Raw genomic sequence first — 14,796 nt, 5'->3', positions numbered from 1 at the left:
ACTGACATATCCAACATTCTGAGCTGATTTTGTACACTAAAACATTCGTTTTCCTTCCCCAAAACATGCTTTTTCGCCAAAAAGAATAAGATCTGCAGTCTCCCACAAAAACAATTGTTTTCCAAACTGCCTAAAAAACACCTTGCAGAAAGTCAAATTCCTTTGAGTGCTGATTTTGTCTTTCCCATAATACAATGACTTGATGACTGAGAAAACTACTTCCAGTGAAAGCTGGTAAAGGTCAGACAGAGTCAGCGTTTTGACTGTAGAACTGCAGGATTAGATTAGAATAGATTAGATTAGATGAGATTAGAAGGTTTAGTGCAGAAAGTCTCGTCAGATGGATGTTGAGTCCCAAAAAGCCAAAGAAGAATAAGTCATCAACATATTCTGCCTTCAAGATTATAAGATCAGGGATTCAGTATTAGAACACACTAGCAAAATAGACAGAGACAGCTTTACAAATGAATGATTTTATCATTTGAAACTTTAAAACATTCCGTTTTAGTTTAAATGATTTTCAAATAAAGTTTTAAAGCTGTCAGAGCCAGTAAGACTTCTTTTACAGGCAGGCATGCAGACAGAGACAGAAAGAGTGAGAGAGAGAATGGTCTTCTCCTCGACAGTGGTCCTGACAGACCCTCAGTCCATCCTGATGAGGAGATTAAAGGTCCCAAATTCAATAAATGCAACACACAACTGCACCTGAGTGTGCACACACACATATAAACTCACAAACACACTCCTCACTGTCACACAGATACGCTCACTGACACGTAATTAAGATAAGTGGACAGGGGCATTATTGCAGCCCCACAGAGACAGACAGGTGAGAGCAGGAAATTAACCCCTGTGTGTGAGACAGAAACGGAGAGGGAGATCACTGGGCTAAAAAAGAGACAGCTAAATTGACCTTTGAAAGAGAGGGAGAGTGCGTGTAATTGAATAAAGAAAAAAGAAAAAAGAAAAGCATGCAAGAGGGTTTCTGTCTGACATTGATAAAATGGCTTCTCATGACTCAAAAACATATTTCAGAGATAATGAATAATAAAATGGGTGCCATTTAATTTAAGGAAAGCTCTCAGTTGGAGTGTTTTTTCTTTCAATTGCCAAGTGTCTAAATTCATAATAAACCATGTAACTCTGTGACCATTTCTACATCCGCGCCAAACTTTGGCCACACCAACACCTTCATTGATGCAATATAAACCATCTACAACTTCTTCTTCTTCTTCTTTTTTTTTTTTTTTTTTTTTTTAATTACTAAAAAAAGAAAAGAAAAAAAATTCAACATTTTCAATATTTTATTTAATTAATTGTCATTTAATTTTCCCCCCGTATTTTAAAGTTAAATAAAATTAGCAAAAAAATTATAAAAAATGAAAAATAAAAAACATTTATATGTATGTATTACGTCAATTTGGTTTTGTCAAATGAAGACTTATTTACACAGCGGATTTGTATCATACAGGACATGATATACAGTAAGAGCATAATCATGATACAGTAACTAAGGACTTCTGTCTTATTGCATGCTTCATTCTCTAGTTTTCTCCTTCTCTGTCTTTGTCCTGTGTGTTTCTGTGACAGTGTCCTGTGAGAGAAGGTCTCGGATGTCAGGCCGTTGTTTAAAGTACTATCTTTGGCCTCAGAGGTCTGCAATATTAACCAACACTCACCGAAGGCTCTCCTCCACCCATTTCTGTCTTCATAATAGTATCATCAGAAAGACATGCTAGATATCCTGTTGGCAGCATATACTATAGCCTAGACCTTTTGTTATGCATACATACATAAGTGTTTTTAATGGTCAGTGTTCCAAGAGGTTGATTTTTATTATCATTAAACAAATGTTTATTATTATTTTTTTCTTTTTATTACATGAGGGTCACTTTAAAACTTTCAAAATAAATATTTCAAAAGCAAATATAAAAGCAACTATTTGCACAATATAATAAAAGTATACATAATATATAGTTAAAATGTTTATTTTTTTTTCATTTAAATAATTGCATCAGCATAATACACTGAATGCTTCATAGAATGACTTTTCTTTGTTTTTTATTTCAGAAATCCCAAAACATTTTTTCTTTTCACTTTCATAAATAAACAAACAAACAAACAAACAAACAAATAAAATTCTTAATTTTCAACTTTATATGCTGGTTAATTTAGCATGTCTAATGAATATTCGCTCATATTAGGTAAGTGACAGATTTAAATTATAACAGTATAACACAGAAAAATAAAATAAAAGTACAAAAAATAAAACAATGAAGTAAAAATACTAAACATATCATCATGATTTTATAATCATAAAGAACATCCAGTTTTAGTTCCCTTAAAAGAAATAGTTAGGACTATACTATAAGTCTGTAGTGATTATAATTAGTCTTATATAAAAGCACTTCATGTCCTAAGGTATGTCCTGATTTGGATTGCTAAGTAAACGCTTGTGTGTGTCTTAAAGACTCCTCTGTGACTGACTGAGTAAAAGTCTGCCTCTAAACTGTTCTGCATCTGTTCCTGCTCAAGTGAGTTATCATGACAGCAGGACAACCCCATCACTGTGACGCTAAAGAGCAGCAGAGGAGGATTTCAAAGTCGTGAAACACAGAGACGGGATACGAGTAGATTACTGGGGGTTTCCAAACAGACACATTTTAAAGCTACAGTCTCTGGAAGAACAAAAGATGGTGGGATGTCATCTAAAATAAGAGTCCCTTTAAAAACACCAACAGCTTCGGTGATTAGGGTGTGAAGAGGACCCTCTTGGAATTACTGTTTATTTCAGACTGTGATTTAAAAAAAAGAAAGCTAATGGAAACGGGGGACATGGTTGGCTGTAACCGCAAATAGTGGACATTTTTCTCAGATTGTTTAAAAGCCGCAAGCGAAGGCTCGTTAGCTAGCGGAGGTTAGCGCGGGCTCATTAGCTTGTGCAGGTTAGTGAGGGCTACTTAGCTCACTCTGTGGGGGGTCTCTCAAGTCTGCTGGCTAATTACTCCCCATTCATCTCTCCTTAACAGTCAATTAAATAATTAATGTTTGATAAAGGTGCGATGTCAGGCTGATCTCGCCCTGTGAAATATTAATTAGATCAGGAAAGTAATTTATGAGAGTAGATTAGCAGAGTAATTTTCCTCACCCATGAGAGAAAGAGACAAAATCTAGAAATAGAGACAGAGATAGAAAAGAAATGAGAGAACTGAGAATTCGTCCTGAATGAACCACTTCATACTGACCACTACAATTCTGTCAGGAATAACCTGAAACAGGATATGTGTGATGTTTTGTTTTGGGTAGATTTATATTTAAATGTGTTAATTGATCAGTTATTTTGATGTAAAGTTTTAAAAACTTTATTTAAATTTTTTTTTTTTTTCTACATTCACTATACTAAAATCAGTCCAGAACCACTGCTGTAGAGTAAGACTTCTGAAGAGTGAAGGAAGTTTCCTATTGTCCCAAATAAAGTAAAATTAAATGAATACTTTTTTAAACTTTTTTTTTTTTTAGCACTATTATATATCTCTAGATTTAAAGCATAATTTTCTTGGTGGTATACCACTTCAGAGATTTCTAGGAAGCCTCAACCATCTCTTTATATATCTAGGATTCGCTGTACTCTTTATTATTATTATTATTATTATTATTTTATTTTTAAAATCGCAATCTTTAAACAGTAAGGTGCCACGTCACTGTTTAAGGTAGATCTGATTGGTGGATTTAAACTCTTGACATCTGGCAACCACAGCCATGAAAGTGTGTGGAGGCTTGTTACCAATGCAAGATAATGCAAATAGCAAAAGTTTTCAGGATAAATAACCAGTGGGTAAATATTGCAAACGATTATGCTTAATAAATTGAGAGAAGCTGAAATCATGATCACAATTAAAATATTATTTATTATGCAGCCCCAACTTTTCACACCCAACGCTGAACTGACTTAGCTAAATAATGACACTATTGTCTTTTAGAGCTGCAGAATCTGAACTGTTTTCATAATTTATTTTCTGCTGATTTTACACAATCTGTATTGTATGAAGCACTATAGAATTAATGGTGACTTGACTCGGCTTAAAGTAGAATGATCTGACTGAATAAGTGTCATTTGTTTTCACAATAACACAAATAATGCTATAAAATGGTTTAGAGACTCAGATCAATTCCAAATGACTTATAAACTTATTTATCAAAAAATTATTTCATGAAAATCAGATAACTTTTTTTTAAGGATTGCAATTTTGTCTTTCTCTCTCTCTCTCTCTCTTTCTCTCTCTCTCTCTCTCTCTCTATATATATATATACATACACACATATATTTATATATACAAAGCTTGAAATGACACAATGACAGAATTAACTCTTTTAGAAATGTAATCTAAAATGCTCCTGTTTGATATATGAAGTAATATAACTGGATGTTGATTGTAGAACAGCATGCGAGGACAGGCAAAGTGTCACCACACCCTTCACTTACACACCAACAGTTGTTCTCTGATTCTGGGAAAGGATAATATCAGCAGGAAGTGGTGGCAAGGGCCTCAGATCAATGTTCTCCTAATAACAGCACAGCACAGATCCGGACGAGGCTCTTCCTCAGAGCACTGTTAACTCACACACACAGCACTGCTGGGCAAATGAGAGAGAGATTGGGGGAGTTTATAGACTGTGTGCTGATGCACGGTAAGTTTGGGCCCAAAACCTGCTCCAGGCTGTGAGTTGAGAATAATAGCAAGGCAACAACCGGCTGTGTATGTGAATGCCTTTCAATTGCTATGGAAACGCATCTCCATCCTCCCATCTCCGTGGGCAACAGGCACCCTGAGAGAGTTATTGGATTAGCATAAAAGCTTCTTTCGAAATAAAAAGCACTTTTATTGCTCTGATCGTTTTATTTTCTAATGAAGTTATGGCCAGTGGGAAATCTCTGACCTGACCCTGCTTGGCCTGCTCATCTTCGTTGGCTCTTTCTTTTCATCAAGAAATTCAAGAGTCCTCACACATAAGACAGCCAAAGTTTAATTAAAGGTTGAGCCACCATATATCTCAGCACAAATATGCTTGAACACTGGTGAGACAGCTTTGAAAGTAGACAGATTGTAGGGGTGTATCTCTGCACATAAGTGTACTGAAAATTTCTGGTTTATTACACAGGTGTAGTGAAAAAATACAGCACTGCAAAACTCCTAAATAACATAAAATTCCTTGTTGTACATGTTCATTTTAATGATTCAATATAGATAATTTATTAAGTCTATGCCGTTTCAGTTAATGAGTGAATAAAATGTACATTCTATAGTTTGCCTCCTGTACAATAATGGCAATACACTTTTTTTGTTACTTTTGATGAGAAACAAAGACCTGTTAAACCTGTTAACGTAAATGTCTCAGTTTTTAGTTGAAAATGGTGATTTATAAATGCCCTCAAAGACTAATCTTTAAAATTCTGTCAATTTGTTTAGGAAATTCAAACAGTTCTCTGATGTGTTTTTTGACAGATCACAAGTTCCTCTAGCTCAGTGAGTGAAGGCATCCATCTCTTTCTCTTTATTACTAGTTATAGTATGAAATAAACACAATTGAACATCACAATTTGTTGTGGAAACTACTGTTTACAATTTTTTTTAAGTTTAGTTATTTTCCCCCTGCTTGACTGAAAACACACAGAACTGTGACTTAAAAACTGAGATATGTATCAAGCCATCAATTTTGTGTACCATTCCACCCATAATAGATAAACAGAATGATCAATGAATGGGTGGATGGGTGAATAGATAAAGGAATAGATATGAGATTAATGTGATTTAACACAATGAACTGCCACAGTGATGTAATGTAAAAGGAGTCTCTGTCACACACACAGCGTTTGAGCTTGAGGCGGTATCAGGCTGCTCTGAGATACTGAAAGCCGTTCTGTTGTGTCTGAGCTCTGGGGTTCAAGCCACATTATCCTCTCAGGATGATAAATGCTAAAGAATGCAACGATTCTTTGAATGATTCGTCGAAGAGTTAGTACTATTATGTGTTTGTGAGGTCAGAAGTTGCTGTTAGCTCAGCCTGGTCTGTGATGATAACTGAAATCCTGTGGCCTGAAGCTCATTTGCAGCAGTGAGGACCACATGCACCCCTGTGATGTTGCAAACATGCTAAGAAGTCTCATGTTTCTCTTGGAATCACCTATAGAAGACATCTGATGGATGTGCTGTTTTTAGGATAGTTTCTCCTAGCAGATTCAGTTTTCTTATATTTGAGTTCACGTTAAATCTAGTATTGGAGCAGAAGGGTGGCAGTTAGCACGCTACATATCTACATTGTGCTAATACAGTTTCGAGTCAGATCATGTCATGTCATAATCCAGTTTTCCCTCTTCTGCCCAACATTTCATCCTGTGGAATATAATTAAAAAATGTTTTTTTGGTTGTTTTTTTGCCAGAAAAAAATGGGAGATGAAGTAAAATAGGCCCACTAGGCTGTTGGCTTCGACCAGATATTTTTGACTGAATTGATCCATGTGGGGAACAGAAAAGGTGGAATGAAGAATAATCCAACTTTCACAGTAATTAAATTAAATTAAATTAATTTTTTTTTTTTACTTTATTAAATGTTAGTATTATTATAATTAAATTAACAATTATCATTACAAATTATTTATAAAAATTAGATTCTTTAACATAATAAATGTAATAATTTATAATAAATGTTTTTTGTAAACATTTGGGATGATCAAAAAGAATGAAAAAATATACCCATGTAATTTAAAATGACTTAAATTCAAGTCATATAGGAATGTACTGATAAATAAAAAAATCGACCTGTGCTGGAATCTTTCTCTCTCTTATATATATTATTAAATCATAAAATGGAAGAAAATAAGACAAAAATCTGTGTGTATGTGTGTGTGTGTGTTTGTGTGTTGTGTGAGGCTGCCAAAAGCTTTTCTGGCTAAAAACAAGTTTTGCTCTATATCGTGGGATAGCGTTACACAACAGAGATCTCCATTCAAAGAAATGATGGAATATTAGGATCTTTATAAAGCATCTCTCTTCTCCACAGACCGTCAGTTCCACCTGTCTGAGAAATATCAGGAAACAATGAGCACTAACAGCATTGATCTACAGTATGTGCTGTCAGCCCTGATCACTCAGAATTATTCAAAACATTCTCTGTTCTCTGATTTATTTATGGCTGAATGGATTAAAATCAAATCAGAAGTTAAGGATTGTTTTTTTGGGCATAGGTTACAGTCTGAGTGATAAAATTTTGAATGATGCTCCGCTGACAGCATTTTCTGCTTTGGGATTGATCAAAGACTCCCATTGTGTTTGACTCTCAAGTTTCAGATAGGCAGCAGGGAGTGTGTGTCTGTGTAGAGCGAGAGAGCGAGAGAGCGAGAGAGTGAGACACATGTCATAGTGTATTTGCTGTTTGCTGTCACACGATGATGTTCCAAGCTGGATCAATATCCAATCAGACCTGCATTTCTCACCTACCCAGAATTCCCTCTTGCTGTCGGAGAGCAGCATTCTGAAGATGTAGAGAAGCAGACTAGATGAGAACAGTTCTGTGTGTAAATGAACAAAATATAAGACAGCAACAAGGACTTGCTGCCAGAGATCAGAAACTATCCCGCTTTATTAAAGAACATTATTTTAGGTTTCTCCTGCTGAGATCTGTTCTCTAAGACTTCATGATTGTTTCCATTTACTAAGGCCCAGTGTTTGGATGTAACTAACTAAAAGTACCAACAACTACTTAAGCTGAAAGTCTAAACTTTTACCATATCAAAAACAGCTCTGTTTACAGAGAACTGTGCATGTCTCTTTAAATGATAATGAGCTGCTGCTCATACCGCCCCTCTCTTCCGCTTTTTGTGTATTCAGTGGCACATTATCATCAAAAAACTAATTAATCCACTGCGTCTTCAGTTGCTCTGTTGTCATGAGAAAATCAAGACTCTTAAGTTCACTTATATATACAATTACAAAACACCTGCATTGCTTACAAGTCTTTGGCTACATTCACTGTACGTTTTTGGAAATGACAACTGCATTTACTTACAGGTGTGAGTCTCGAAATGTCCCATTCACACAGCAGCTTACAGTAGGGTCTTTAATACTGTCTGTATAAACCTGCCACAGGAGTCAAGCCCATATTCCTTACCAGTAACCATAGCAACAACAGTGATTGAAGTAACATCAAAGTTCATCACAAGTTCATCCATGAAAACCTTCATTAACCAACGGCAGTTTTTAAATTTGGCTGGAGAGTGGAGTCGTGCACAGAACACAAAACTGACAGGAGCACTGGATATAGCCTCATAGAATTAAGTTGTGAGTGCTGAAAATGTACAGTGTGATTTTGGTTATGCCCATAAATAACCATACTGTTTGTGAACGTTACCATATTAGAGATTAGAATACAGGACTGACAACCATATTCTGCTGCTGTGTGAACATGGCCATAGTTGTCACAACAGCTTCTTGAGCATGGAGAATATGGGTGGAAATATGCTAATATGGGACAATCCGTCAGCGCTCGTGGCTCGTTCAAAACAGCTGGATAATTAAGACTGTTTAAGGGATTAAAAAAGGAGTGAATTGATTTTTATTATTGTAGTGGTTGTGTCCACACACTGCTAAGACACTTTTATATGCAAACTGTAAAAGTGAATTTGGCATCCAATGCCCCCAAATTAATGATATTTTGTAAGTAGCTTGTAGTGCAGCTAACTAGATTTTCCAAAGAGGCTGGATTTCTGATATTCTAGACCGGGGTAGGCAACGTCGTAGCTTGCTCAGGTGCATTTGATTAGGGTTGGAGCTAAACTCTACAGGACAGTGGCACTCCAGGACCCATGTTGCCTACCCCTGTTCTAGATGGACGGACGAACGGACGGACGGAAAGACAGACAGGCAGGAATCAGGTGACATTTAAAGCTCATTTCTCTTAAAGCACATGCGTTTTAGTGATCAGTAATGTTTCAGAGATTGATCACCTGTGCATGTGAGACAGCAGTTAGTCACAGGCTCAACTGAACACACATCACTCAATATCCTGCTTATTGCAGCTGAACGTGACGTCTCAATTCGAATACAAAAGACATGCTGATTATCTAATTTCTTTCCTTTTCTTTCTCTCCATTCCTCCTCCTCTTCTGTGGAGTTGGGTCCTGGGCAACAGATCTGACCTCTTTTGTGGACGGTTTTTAGGGGGACGTGATCGATTAATGAGAAATTCTCAACAAAATAATGAAGGATGACAGGAACACTAATCACTCTCTCTGTGATTGATCTGCATGCTAGAGTGATAAATTAATAGCTTCACCCTCTTTCTCGCTCGGACGTATTCTAATCACTCTCACTAATTAAAAGCTATTGATGAACACAGTGAGGGGCGTAACCGGGCTGCAGCGACAGTCACAGAGATGAACTCTCAGTGACACCGTAACTCTGTCTGTACTGTCTTGTGCTTGCCTGTGAAGTCTGTTTTTTAAGTGTCACCAGGCTTGGTTTCATTCTTTCATAGGGGAATGTTTGTAGGAGAGTCTATCATAGTCAGATTTTCAGGCTCTGAAGATGATTTAGGGTAATTTTCAAAATATGGTAACAAGGACGTCTCTTGGTTTTTAAAGGGATAATTCACCCAAAAATTCATTCATCTTCAGAAACAAAAAATTAAGATATTTTTGATGAAATCCGTGAGCTTTCTGACCCTGCTTAGGCAACAATGCAGCTGAAAGGATTCCAGGCCCAGAAAGTAAATAAGAACATCGTTAAAATAGTCCATGTGGCATCAATGGTTCAACCGCAATTTTTATGAAGCCACGATAATATTTCTTGTATGCAAAGAAAACAAATATATGACTCCCGGAAAGCTCTTGGATTTAATCAAAAAGATCTTAATTTGTGTTCTGAAGATGAACAAAGGTCTTATGGTTTAGGAACAACAGTAGGATGAGTATTTAATGACAGAATTTTATTTTTTGGGTAAACTATCCCTTAAATAATGAAAATTATTTCATATATTTTGTTTGGCATATTATGCAAGTGCTTAAAAAGTGTTTGTGTGTGTAAAACCCCAACTCAGTACAGAGGCTCTCTCATTCCACTTACACATGCTGCTCTCACTGGGGAATTTCTGTTAATTAATGCTAGATTGGAAAAATTAATTTAGCTGCAGGGTAGCTAATCAATAATCATGTCCCAAGTCCATTAAACGTCTCTTTCACTCTGTCTTTACCCACCTCCTCTGTTTCTTTCTGGACTCACAAGGTGATTTTCTCCCTAATTAATCATAAAACTCTAAACCTCTGTTATATCCACTAATGCAGTTCAATCAAATCAATAGACTCATTACTGGACAACACAATGCCAATATATACGTCTAACACACCTACAATTTCTCTGTTTCAGGGGTATTTTAGAGGATCGGCACTAATAACCGATTGCTGGAGATTTTACAGACACATGATACAGTTTGTTACATAGAGCAGGGGACTCAGTTTCTTTTCTGGATTTAAATTTTCAAATCATTATAATGTCATTAATATTCAGATTGTGCTGTAGTGCAGATCTAAAAAATGCCAATGTCTGGTCAGCTTAAGAGTATTGGTTATCAGTCAATGCAGTCCAACCTACATTGGTTATTGTTATCTGTAAAAACCAATTTAGATTGACCTCTAATATTGGTTAGAAAGAAATATCTTTAGAATATCTTTAGCAAAATCTCTACTTTTTCATATAATTCATATGGCTGCAGCTGTTATGCTATTATGATTAAGTTAATTTATCATTTTTGTCTAATAAACAACCCTGGTTTAAGTGAAAAAAGCATTTAATATGCATGTGAGGAATATTAAACTCTTTGCACTTCAACCACTTTGAATCTAATTAATAATTTCTCAAAGCTCATATTTTCCGAGCAGGTTCCTCTCTTGAGAGCTGATTTAAACTTAGACATTTAATATTGCAGATTTTTTCTTCAGCTCCTGTAGATCTATAAATATGTATTCTGACATGGATGACTCAACATGCATGCTTAACTGCTTCAGACATATTTTCATGTTTTTAGAAAATACTGTAAGTATGCCTGTTAAGGGATCTGTCCGTCTGTCCATCTGTTTGTCTGTCTGCCCATTCATCCTTTTATCTAACAACAGCATGTGTGTTAAGAGAAAACCGACAGGTGTTGACGGAGCTATTTATATAATGCCAGACTACTGTAACTCAGTGTGCTTCTGCAGATGCATAAATGCTAACAGACATTAATTAGCATATCTTTTTCAGTTTCATACTTTGTTGCTAGTCAACACTTTATTAACACAGACACATTTTCTTATTGCAGCTGATTTAAATTGTTATTTTCCTGCAGTTTCTGAATTTATCGTGATTTTTTTGACCTTGTTTATTGAGTCAGAAGAGTCAGACAATTTGTTGTATATATGTGCATTAACATGATAAAAGTAAAAAGCAACAGAACATTTTTTGAAACACAAAAATAATGAATAACAAAGAAATAATAATAAAAAAATACATATAATAAGAAAATAAGAAAAATCTATAAAAAATGCCACTTTTCATTAGTGTACATAAAATTAGTGAAAATCATAAAGAATTTTCCTCTGATTTTTTTTTTTTTTTTTTGCTGAGGCTGCTGTAGTACACTGTGTGTTTACCTATTCCACAAAGAAAGCATGTGATGCTACCTAAAATTTAGGCAAAAATGAGGTATCTTTCAATTTGCTTCATTTTGAAGCCGCTGCCATATGTTTCATATCAGCTCAGATATGGCGGCTAAAATTCAGTCTATATATGCAGCTTTGAAATGTTTAAAGTAACGTTTCAAACTGCATTTGAACATCCCTTGGGATGGCATTCCTCAAGGGAACAGCTACACAGTCTGAGACAGAAAAAAAACATCTTCACAGTGTTTCTTAAAATTCCACACCCCACCATCACAAACTAGGTGCAAAAAGATATGATGAAAACAATCTTCTGTGCAGGTATGATAACTTAAAATTTGATTGGTAAGACATTTTAAATGATTGTTCAATGATCCTTCTCACGTAGTATAGGTCTACAGTATATACCACCATATGTCTGAGATGCATACTGATGGATTTCTCCATGACAACCTGAAATAATGCCTACCTCTTTGTATAAATATACATATGGTTTCTGGTCTTTCATTTATTGGAAAGTTTTGCTTCTGAAAGTCAAATGAGTTCAAACTATATGAGCTTTCTATGCCTGTGTTTACTGCTTTTCCTAGTCTACGATATCTTGTGGTAACTGGTGTGCTTCTCTCATTGGAATTTACAGGATTATTAACTTGTGTATCATTCAGAGCTCTGAATAATCAATACAGCCTCTCACACAAGCAATGCACTAATCCAATCACACATAGCCTAATATCAATTACAGTTGCATTATCCACACCTGCATCGATCTCTCTCTCACACACAGATCATTACCCAAGATCGATCATCAATCAAGACCATCATGGGAGTTTGCATTTCTGAAAGAATTCATTCAAGAATTTATAAGTTAGAAAAAAGCATTAATTGAAATTATCAGTTAACGTAAAATCTCTTTAAAATTAGGGAACCATGATATGTGTATATCGATATACCCAAAATGCAGATTCTTTCATTTTATTTACTGTTTTTATTGTGAATGCTAATTTCCCTTATTTTAACATTTATATTTCCTTTGCCGTCAAAGCTCACTTAAAAATAATCTTTAAAACCAATCTCATGAGAAAATGTAACAAAATATATTAATGGATGTTTCCTTGTGAAATTATTTGACATTTGGTGAACTGTATTTTGGCAAATTTGTTTAAACTTGTATGAAAACATACAAATGATAATGTATAAATTCATACCAATTTGCCAAAATGCAAAATAATTATAATTTGCCATGAAAGTGTCCATTTAAATACCAATAATTTAATAACATTGTATGTGATCTTTAGCCAAAAAATGAATCTCCATTTTTCATACAATATAATACTGTGATGCTAAATTCAAGTATAACCTTTAGTAATCTAAAGTTCTTTGTTTTGTTTCTGTTTTTTTTTTTTTTTGCACTGTAAAAAGCAATCACCTGCTACTGTTTACCTTAAAGAGCTATTTACTTTATTTGACCAATACAATTTGGTTTTGTTGGTATAAATAATTGATTTAGATTGATTCAGTGGTATTAAATATTTCTGACAGAAGAGATCTCAGAAAGACATGTGCTCGGATTTGCACAGGAGTCTACAATCAAAAGTCAGACATAAAGTGTGAATATTTCTCATTAACTTCTGCCAATTACCATGGCTATGCTTTCACACAAATTTCATATTGCTTACCTCTATATTCTCATACGCCAGCTTCTAATTCTATTTGTGCCAGTTTATTTCTGTTTTTAGGAGGAATACTTTAGAAAAAGCACAAACTGCACTTCAATGAAACACAATGACCTGCAGAGCTTTGAAAGTGAACTTACAGTATGAGCAATACAACTAACACCTGGCTCCCTTACAAACGCTTCTTACCACTGCTCACTCTAAATCCTTAAGAAAAATCACAAATTCAGTCCACAAGCAGAACAGCCACTGGGGTTTATGAGCCAAAGTTTAACCAATTCATCATTTTGCCACAGGGGAGATTCACTTTATTAAGTCATTTTAGGTTCAGTCATGCCAGTTCTCCTCATACTAATGTTTCTAAATAATCCTGTTTCTGAAAACAGGCTTTAAGTCTTAGCAACCATGGGATGGTGGAACTCAACCACAGAGGCCCTCGTTAAGCTCGTTAAGCTTGTTAATGGACTTTTCAAAGCTGCTAATTATTTACTTTGTGTAGAACTGCCAGGATGAGAGAAGCCTTAACACAAAACTCGGCTTCTGTCTGTCTTATCTGTACAACATTCAATGACAAGTTCGCTAAACAGTTTACTGTGGGGTATTTCAGTGCAAAAAGCTGCATAATTTTGTCTGTCAAAAAAGAAATAACAAAAAAAACTGAGTTATAACTGAATGTGTGGTGGAAATCTTCCTCTGTCTCATCCGTCTAATAGGAAGCTCTGTTCTCCTATTAGAATTGAATTATGTGTCAGCAAATGAGAGATTTATCATTCTGTTTAGTCATGTTTCTCCATATTCTTTATTTCCGATGGGAACTAAATAAGTCTGTAATAGCTGGGAAAACCACTTTAAACCTTCTATACCAGCGCTGCTTAATAATGTGACTCTTAGAAAAGTGATTCTTTCTCATTTGTTGCTGAGGATCAGAGGCCGTGTCCTCTCTGCGATTTTACGTTCCGCTTACGTTCCAGAAATTAACCATGGAAATAACCCCGGCTTCACCTCTCATACTCTCCCTGAATATGATGAAAAAAGTCTCTTGATAAGTGATATAGCAAAATACAGTACAACTCATTTCAAATTGCAAGCATTTCTAAATGTGTGATATTTATGAAAGGTTATTATCATGATAATCATCATCATTATATACTCCAGACAGTGAAATGGAGTCATTGATGCACAACCAATAACACAAGATTGTCTCATGTATTCTAAAAAATGCTGGGCTATTTCAACAATAAGTACAATACTTTTGCAAAATACTTCTGCTGCTATTGAGGTGGGATACAGGTAAGGTTAGGGACATATTTTGTGGTATGGGTAGGTTTATGGGTAGGTTAAGGTGTAAGGGATGGGTCAACATTATAAATGTAATTACAGAAAATGATTACAGATGTAAATATAGCTGCAAGCAGCAATTACGGGGCCAAGCACTCC

Source organism: Carassius auratus, chromosome 8 (genome assembly GCF_003368295.1).
Source record: "Carassius auratus strain Wakin chromosome 8, ASM336829v1, whole genome shotgun sequence".
NCBI classification, from domain to species: Eukaryota; Metazoa; Chordata; class Actinopteri; order Cypriniformes; family Cyprinidae; genus Carassius; species Carassius auratus.
Note: the sequence above shows the minus strand (reverse complement) of the source record.